At 44.9% G+C, this 9,900-nt stretch overlaps 1 protein-coding gene across 2 annotated transcripts in view; it reads right to left on the reverse strand.

Moving 5' to 3' along the window:
* LOC144175044 (retinaldehyde-binding protein 1-like) overlaps positions 1-9,696 on the reverse strand; it is a 29,507-nt gene extending 19,811 nt beyond the window's left edge. For both annotated transcript variants that reach the window (XM_077704081.1, XM_077704080.1), the window contains exon 1: positions 9,477-9,696. The gene's annotated coding sequence lies outside the window, so the exon portion shown is untranslated. The remainder of the gene's footprint in view (positions 1-9,476) is intronic.
* Positions 9,697-9,900: the final 204 nt, after the last annotated feature.

Raw genomic sequence — 9,900 nt, forward strand, 5'->3', positions numbered from 1 at the left:
TCCAACTAGTTATGGTGAATAATGTTACTCATGCAAATGGACTAAACCAGTTTTAAGGATTTATCCCTGTGACACCGCTAAAAGAACGAAACGATATTTTTTCAAATGCACACCTAAGGAGGCGAAACGGCCTAACCGCTGATGTCAACGCCTAGTCATACTGTTGGTTCAAACGGCTTCAAATTTTATTAGCACCTTCTGATTATGCTGTAGGAGCTCACCAGTTGTAAAATTCGTAAAAATTACATCTGGTAGAGAGTGAGAAGCCTCAAATAATTGCCAGGTATTTCTTTTTAGGCAAGTTGAATAGAAGTTTACTTGCGTCATATTACCGTACTTTTTGCTAACCTAAGCATCCCCCCCCCCACCCTATATTCTAAGCGGCCTCTCCTACTTTTGGAGGAAAAGGAATTGAAAAACAAAAACGTTTGCATGCGAATCTAAGCACCTCCTAAACTAAGCAACCAATGCAATATGGATTTCAGGCGAGTGGAAGCGTGCCCAAGTTGACGCTGTGGCCAAGTCGAGTTTTCAATTACTAACCACTTCACCGTAACAGAACACTATCTGCTGGGGTATACAGCTAGCGGCGGCCCACGTGGCACAACGGACTCGAATGGTAGTGAGGATGACTGAGTATAAGACGTAAGCAGTGAGGTCACTGTCTGTGCCTATTTTTCTTTTCAATGTTTGTCAAATAAAACATTATTCCTTGCCGCCCACCTCGTCGAGATACGGCCGCGAAAAAAGTGCTGGGAGGAGTGTGGTAATTTAGGTTTTTCAAATTTAAGCAACCCCCTTACTTTGGGCATCGTGTTTATAGAAAATAGGGGGTGCTTAGAATTGCATAAATACGGTAGATATAGAGTGCATGTGGCACCAGAAGCGCAAGGAAACAGATGACTCAAGGACAACTTGACAAAGCCCCACGCTCCCACAAGTGGCGTCGCCCCGCGGTGTCGTAACAGCTCAGCTAGAAAAAAACAATCTATACGCAGTAATGAATTCACAAACAGTATAGGTCAGCCAATGACGCAGCATAGTCAACCTAAAGATGAAGGCAAAACTGCCCAGATAACCAAAAATGCACCAACCAATACATAGATAATGCAGAATACACAACAAAATACCAAACCGAGCAATCCAGCATATGCTCTTAAAGGGACCCTGCGACGCTTTTTTTAGTTTTTTTTAAATCTTAAATGCTTGCAGAACGTACTCACCCAACACACCCAGTACTTAGGTTAGGAAGTTGCAAAGTACCTCAGCCATAGAATTACTGCTCCATGCCCAACAGATAACTTGTAAACTCGCTCAAAAATTTTTTATTTCTTTCCTTGTCTTGGCGTGCCTCGATGGCTCGAATTCCGTCTCTAAGGCCATGTAGCGGCTGTTCGCTGGTTTTCCTTCAGTCGCAGCAATGAACGCTTTTCGATAGCAACTTCAAAAAACAGCCACAAAAACAAAGCAGACATGGAAGGCGTATCGGATGCGATGATCAAATCACGCAGTGCCTCTCTGAGCTGGAGATAACTGTAGCGTTCGAAGTGGTTCCAGACGCGAAAGAAAGAGTGAAAGCGCTTATCGAAAGTGTTGCAGGGTTCCTTGAAATCTCGCTATCACAGGAGTTGTTGGTAATGGCACGTATTGTTTTGAAGCTAACTGCAGTAAGGTGAATGTTATTATTGAGTAGTCAGATACGGTATGATGTTGAACTGCTTTTTGTTGACATAGTTAACTTCTACACGCATATAAACACTGTTTCAGTACACTTTTCCATAACGCCTACGTAATAAATAAAATCAAGATTCTGGGAGAATTCCGTGCTGTAACAAATTAGCCAATATCTATACAGCCTGTTAGTATGCCGAAATCGGGATTTCCGTCAAGTCCTGGTCATACAATTCTCCAAAAGCTGACTTCATGATTTTGTCCTAACACGCGAATAAAAATAAAAGCGGGATTTCTTAAATTACACCCGTCTGGAAGTGAAATTCAGTTCAATTTCCACGCTGTGGAATACGGCTCATCTGCTGAAGCTTTGGGCAACCACACGCCTCCGTCTATTAGCCCATGTTATTTGTATGCAACTGCGACTGATCGGTATCATTCACACATACTGAAGAAACAACTTGTGCTTTATCCATTGGTGTCATTCTTACAGTGGCCCACCAGGCCATCGTCGGGTTCTAGTACTGCTATTATTATAAAGAATCGAGAGTTCGTACGAACGCAATAACACTTCTTACACATTACGAGAGAATTCTCGTAGTTTCTGGAAGTTTTTTTTGCCGATAGTGTGCTTCTTTCCCGCAGAACGCAATTTGTTTAATTTGCAAATGACACCGTCTTCTCGAGAGTTGGGTGCTTAACTTGACTTGCTGATAAGCCGTCACCTTGGGAGATTCCTGGTCTTAGGAAAGGAGATTATATTCTCTTTCGTAAGTAAGGGCCATGTGAATGGTTGGAAACATAGCGAAGAACGTTCGTCAGTTTCTTGAGAAATATACGAGACCTAAGCGAACCCATTAAATGTATTGGATTCAGTACAGCACGACAACCAGTTTTGTTCTCGGCTGTTACGCTTCCGAATTCTCGGCGTCAGAAGGAAACGGGGGTCCATAAATTCTGCGCAGTTTTACTGATACCAAACTTGTGTAATGCATAATCTTCGACTTGCGTGTGTATACATTATGATTGCGGAAAGACGTCGCGAGAAAAAGTCGAGGCGATGGAATAAAGTTACGACACAAACCGGTCAGCCCGTTGCATGGGGTGGGTGCTTTCCGAGCATTTCGTTTCCGTCTTTGCCCAACTGGCACTGGCGATACTGCTTAAATTTTGGAGCGCGTCACTTCCTCAAAAACAAGAAAATAATCACGGAATTGTAAATACCACGCAATGCTTACACCCATCATTTGTCCGTCAGGACAATTTTGAAATAAAGTTTCACCGCCACCACTGTGAAAGTTCGGCTGAAATGTCTAACATAGAACGTATACAGAAACTTTGATAAACAAAAAATGCACAACGTGGTAACATAATTATTTTTAGTGATTAAGGACCCCATTTTACACGCTTGGGTAAGCCAGGCAAGACACCTTGAAGACTTGTTTTTGCTTTAAGCCCTGTCTTTCTTATTTGCACTTGCTAAAAATTCTGAGAATGAGACCGAAGGTTCCACAGTGGCCACTAAATAACGAAAGACTTTATATTAAAATTTGTACGACATGCGTGGTTCATATTATGGCGTCATTACAAAGTGCCCACGCTATGTGGGTAAGACGTATCTATGTGAACAAAAAGGGTGCAGCGCAATTTGTATAAGATGTTCTATATGTCTAAAATTAGTGCAACGACAGCTACGCAAACCTCCTCGTATATTTAATAATGTGGTGACCCAATGCCCCTAATTGGTAAAGGTTGGAAACAAATAATTTCCTTCACGTACCAACTCATTGTGAATATAAATTTACCTTCTTCTGCATAACATCTTGAATTCTATCCTTTAATTACAGATGATGTAAGGGTACGTGTTTTACACGCTTGACAACGACACCACTTGCGGATAGCGTGAGTTGCCAGCTCACCATATGTTATACAACGAAAGCCATTTCTTGCATTCGAACAAAATCAACCCAGTTGCCTAACGGCTTTGCACATTCTCTGCATCCCGACTGAGCGCTTATAATTATCACGTGGGATAGCCAGGAGATTTCCCACTTTCCGGTCGATGATGAAGTACGCAACAAACGTTTTTACACCCTTTTAGCCACAAAGGGTGTGGCATTAGTGGAACAGGGGGTTGGGAAGCCTTCGCACCCTTTTTTTTTTAATCTCAACGCCCTTTTTCTAGCTCCACACCTTTTTTCTGTGAAAAAAGGGTGTTGATCAACTTCAACACCCTTTGTTTTCTCCCGGTGTTGCTAAGTTTTGTTATGCTTGCTAAGCTTTGCAATGTTCTTGCTAAGCTACGATGACCGCTGAGGGGTGAGGCCAAGTTTAACGTGTGTCCTCCCCCCTTCCAAGGGATCCAAGGGGGAAACAAGCTAGGTCGGCCCCCAGCTATGCGGTTTCTCCAGCCTTGCACCACTATTGCAAGCTGCGACAATTTTTTTGCCTTTTAGAATCCAAAAAGGGGTAGTACCTTTGAAATGGTATAGCGAGAGGTGCGCATACGCATACGCCGCTTGTGCTCACACTCTAACAAGATCGAAAGCTGACTTCACTGTTATAATACCCTATCTGCGGTGGTGCGCCCTTTACAGGTGCCGCAGTTCTTTTTCTTTGTATTTTTTGCTAACGCCACCGAAACTAGCTCAAGCTTAAAGAGCTTCACTGGTAATAAATTATGCCGATTCATATTGCTTTAAACATCGTGAGGTACAAAACACCCTCCTTCTTGTAGAAAATGTTCTGTCCACCAGTGCAAACAGGTACAAAATTCCTCCAAAATTGGAGGTCTCTTCACCTTTTTTCTTAGTTGGCGGTCTTTTATTACACCTTTTTTCTTACACCCTTTTTCTTTGCGCCCTTTGTCATAGTTTCGAACGACCTTATTTTTTTGAGACAAGCCTACCGACTCGATCGGAGGGCTTTCCTGTGCTGGATATAAAAGCAAGAACAGCACATGTATTACTAAGTAAGTATGCAGTCCCTGTACCGCTTGCATGCCGTTGGTTTTCTTGCTCAATTCATGTGTGTTCCAACTGTACCTTGTGCGTATTGACGGTTTGTGTTGAATGCTGCGCGATATGCCAATTCAGATTGCCACTGCGCATGCCATCTCCTTAAAAAATGGTGTGAGAGCTCAACACCCTTTTTTTTCAAAACACCTTTTAAGGGTGTTGAGCTCGACACCCTTTTTTTCATCCGTACCCCCTTTTTTTGCAAAAACACCTTTTAAGGGTGTTAGCCATGGGACAAGATTTTTACACCCCTTTCGGCCAAAAAGGGTGTAAAAAAGTTTAGTGTGGTATACATTGTTGTGGAGCATTGTTTGCCGAGTATGCCCACAGCCAGAACCATCTAACCCCCTGCATTTTCACACTAATACAGATGTGGCGGAAGTAACACCTACAATAGTGAGAACGCATATTCCAATGAAAAAAATCTCAGGCCATTTCCGCTAACGCGATGTCTAGGGCGGGGCGAAGTATGCAGTGTATAAGTGTATTCTTGGTGTTTTTGGCAACGGAGATGAAGCCGTTGGGGGGTAGAGGTATGCAGGTTTGTTGTAAGAGTCAACTGTCTTTAAAGCACGAAGCTCTCCAGCACGACGTGTAAACGAATGTCCGGGTGTTTCAAAGACGACATTCTTTCTTGGGCTACTTGAACGGATAAATTTTGTTCTGTCTCTCTCTCTGTCTGTTTGTCACTCGATTCAGCCAGCCGACCGAACTGACCACATGCTGTGCAATAGCCTTATATATACTCCGAGCCACATGGGGACATCTAAATCCGGTTCTAATGTTCATACTTGTCAACATTGTACAACAATAACGAGGAACTACGCAAATATAAGGCACAAAATCAATACATGAGTAATATTTGCAGTGTTCCTTTATTCAAAATTACGGGTGCTTGCTTTTTCGATTAGTATATAAGATACTAATCAACTGCAGAAAATCATTGCCTGCTGTTCCCCGCGCCACATGGCGGAATTCGAAAAAATCAAACGGCTACAGCGAGGAAAGGTTCCACTAGGCTAGACGTTCCACGCTCCGCTTGGAACGCTCGTGGAGTAGGGCACAGTGATTCTATGAACAATGCAGTGGTGCCCATCGATTCACAAGCGTCTACGCCGTACGGCCGCGCTGGTATCGAAGCATCGGACTTGGAGAAGTGGAACGCGGTAAATTTATATTGACTTGAGCAAATCTCTAACGTACGCGTGTTATCTTGGGAGGAACGAGACGGGAGAGGAATAGCCTGAGAAGTAAGGGGGAAAGAGAAGTGATGCATTTACTTGCCAGAGGCGCCAGTCGACTATCGCCTTGCGTAGACATTTGCAACGCAAGGAGCAGATCCCACCACAACCCCACATGTTGCGGAAGAGGTGGCCATAGCCCTGGCTCTCGCACAGCAGCCTCCCCCTGATATAATATTATCTGATTCAAAATCGGCCATCAAAAATTTTGCTAACCGCAGTATCTCCACGCTAGCCTGCAAAATTCTGCTTCAAAATTCTGCCCCCCAGCATCCTACGGAGCTCCTCTGGTTACCGGGACACACGGGAGTAGACGGCGCGGAGTGGGCTCTTAAAGCGGCACGAGCACTCGTCACCCGTGCGCCTGACGAGACCACTTCCCGTGAAGGAGTTTACTCCGCCAGAGACTCCCTCACCACTTACAGGGAGGTTACAGATTACTACCGCCTCTCCCGCAACACGCTGCCCCCGGCTCACCCCATCCCTTACCCTACCGGAAGAACGGCTGTGGCGCCTCCTCCAAACGGAATCGCTCCCCAACCGAGCCCTCCTTCATCACATTTACCATCCGCCTACCCGCCCCCGCTCTGCCCACAGTGTGGCGCTAAATCCATAGTGCAACACCACATGTGGGCCTGCCCCTATGACCCCCACCGCACCATAACTTCCCCTGGCCACTGGACGGAGGCACTGGGCCGCTCGGACGAAGATTCCCAGCGCCCACCTATCACCTGAGCACAAGCCGTGGTGGCGGCCCTTCGGGCAGCCTTGGCAGCCCCTTAGGCCAGTGGTGTCAATAAAAGTTTTTATCTCTCTCTCTCTCTCTCTCTCTCTCTCTCTCGGTGGCGTGTTTACAAACTGTTCACTGCACAGAGCACCCACGTGACATGTGTGATGCCACTGCATGCGCTATTCTTTCGAGCCCCTTGAAAAAGGAGCCAACCGTCCGTGCTCTCTGGCCTCGATGTAGAATACTCAGTACTTGCTCTGACGGCTTGGTTTCGAACTCTAGTCGGTATATCTATTAGTTTTTTTTCTCATTGCGTATCTTTTTTTCTAAATTTAATTTTTTTAGCTCAAATATATGTGTTGTTTTTGTCAACAATGCGGATTTGGTATGTTTTACGTCGATTTAGGTTTAGGGGGCAGCCAATGACGACGTTTAATTACCGTTCTGCATCGCGCGAACAGACATGTCACGTTGGTACACTGCTCAGCGCAACATTTGGAAATACGCTTCCCGGCGTTTTAGTACCGTGACTGCATGCGACTACGATTACTACGACGACAGGAGACGACGACTGCCCCAGCTTTAAGGGGTGCTTCGCCCACAAAAAGGAATTTCTACCGTTTGAATAAGTTCTCAGTTTGAAAAAGCTATTACAAATCAAGGAAACTCACCCTGACGCGTAAGACTTGAAGGTAGCGACGCTGTCCGCAACATTCCCGAACATCGCGAAGGTTTAAGCCCACGATTGCAGCCGATTAGCTTCTTCTTCACTGCCGCAACGACCCTTACTCCATCATTGTGGTTATAAGTGTGGGTGTCTTTCATTTTTGCGGAAGTCATAATCATTGGACATCATGTTGGAGGGGCGTACGGCGTGACGTGTCTTTCTCCCTGGCCGTTCTCCATAAGTGGGTATGCTTGGCTTCAAAAACGTGTTCAGGGGGTGCTGGGCGATCGTCATGAGGCGCGCACACATGAGCGCTCGGCGTTTTTTTTTTTTTTTTGGTTTTCTTAACTACCGGGCTGTCGCCACAAGGGCCACGTGCACGCGCGTGCGGTAGGCAATTTCTTGGCATTTTCAACTGCGGACATTAAAAACTACAATTGCTAAACCACTTCGCTTTTATGAGAATATCAAACGGACTATTAAGAGCAAATTATTGATGTTGGGTCAACTATATTCTGCTAATTCACATTCACATCGTAGAATATAATCATAATAGTGGCGGCCGACAGAAAACGTTAAGGTTGAATATCATGGGTGGTTTTACGTCATCACAAATTAATGCGAAATACAATATTAAGTAACGGGAGTGGTTGCGGTTTCAAAAGTATTTTAACGCGACACAAGGACGCGGGTTTGATTCCCGGCCTCGGTGGCCGGTTTTCAGATTCAGGCGAAAAGCAAAAACACCCGTGTCTAAGAGATTTCGGCGCACGTTATAGATCCCCAAGTGGTCAAAGGTAATCAGGAAGCCTCCACTGCGGCGCGCCTCCTCGCCTGCGTTGCATCGGTGCATTAAACCCTACAATCAATCAATCAATTTTAACGGAAAGTCACTCAATTATTTAATGTACCATTAAGCTGAAATGCGGCTTCAGGCTTCGCCGCAATCTAAACATGGCACCAAGATGTCTGAAAGGGCAAACAGGTAGCTAATTACAAATGTAGCAATGTCATACACGGCATTACCGTATATTAGCTGCTAAAATGGCGATAGTGCAAACCTCTCAGTAACAGTAACACTAAGAAGGTTATGAGTGAATCGGAAGAGGATATGACAATTATCATGAAAAAAATCGCACCACTGGGCACGTTTCTCTGTGCAATGTTTTATGTACTGCGATGGACACTAATGCGTGTGCCTCAGCAGTGGTTCTGAAACGTGGTCGGCGGCGGAGGTACGCCTAAGGAATTGCAAGCGAACATAAAAAGGCTGCACTGCAAGAGCGGAGCTAGGCACTTTATTCAGTTAAGACCACCACCAGCCAACCCCATCGTAATTGTTACGGCGCGAAGTTTACACGTCACATACACATCCATCTGATAATGTAGACATTGTCGCAACAGGAGACAACATAATAACAACACATCTATCGTTAGACACTGAGGACCCTACTTATTGAAGTAATGTATCGTGCTTTCGCAATCCCACACGTGAGCAGCCTTAACTGTCTCACTTGGATTTTTTACGTGGAGATAAACTGTCGGGCACTCATTCGAATATTGTTTTTCCTACCTGAAGCATTCATGTGATGATTTTTCTGAGTTACGATGCCGAAATGTGGGCACGTAACAAATCGCTCATTCAGCTAGCTAATTTAGGAAAACAAAATGTTCACGCCGCTACAGTGATCCTTTTCCGAAAGAACGTGAACTTTAAAATAGTCGACCACAGTTGAGACATCACTAACCAACCGCTGTTAGCTCCGCTCTCTCGGCGAGGCAGTTTCATTAGCTGCACCCATTAAGTCTTGGGAAAAAATTGGGATAAAAGTTTTACACCGCCGATGCATACTAAAAATGTTTCTCCAAAACGTACTGCAGTATGACAAATTAACTATCTTCCGTGTAAATAAAAAACATATTTCGCAGATACATACGCTACTCATCAATCACAACAAAAAGTAACTTTCTCATTTTCGTAAAAATTGGGAGAAAACGTGGTACGCCGCTAATGCACACAAGAAAGTTCTTACAAAAAGCACTGCGCAATGATAGACAAATTATCTTCCGTTCAAAAAAGTATATAAATTTGCCGATATATGCGCTACTCATCAGCCAAAACTTCAAGAAAAATTATTGGTGATCCTTACCTGGCCAGGATCGCTGGGTGAACTTCCCGTCGCCTTTCGCTCTTACTTTGCGAAACGTTGAATGATTGCGCCTTGTCTTCCCATGTGGTCGCTCCACAGGCGATTGTCGCAACTGGCCAATCAGCTGCTGCCCTTACAGCATTTTTATTATTTTTGTCCAAACGTGCCATCAGACTGTCGAAGGTCAATTACGAAACATATCGAGCGTCAGCTCTGGCACCCGTCCATGGAGCGTGCGCACGCCGACTTGGAAGTACGCGGGGAGCAACGATGATAATTAGACATGTACCCTCAGGTTACAGAAATGCGCCAGTTCCTTAGCTGCCCGTTCATTCTGCGCAAAGTCTGACCATGCAGTTTCTTTTCGAAGAACCCTCCACCCTTAGCAGTAAAGCTTCACCCTTCAGAAGGGCTTATTGTGGAA

Source organism: Haemaphysalis longicornis, unplaced genomic scaffold (genome assembly GCF_048455015.1).
Source record: "Haemaphysalis longicornis isolate Haplotype H1 unplaced genomic scaffold, Haemaphysalis longicornis Haplotype H1 scaffold_3, whole genome shotgun sequence".
NCBI classification, from domain to species: Eukaryota; Metazoa; Arthropoda; class Arachnida; order Ixodida; family Ixodidae; genus Haemaphysalis; species Haemaphysalis longicornis.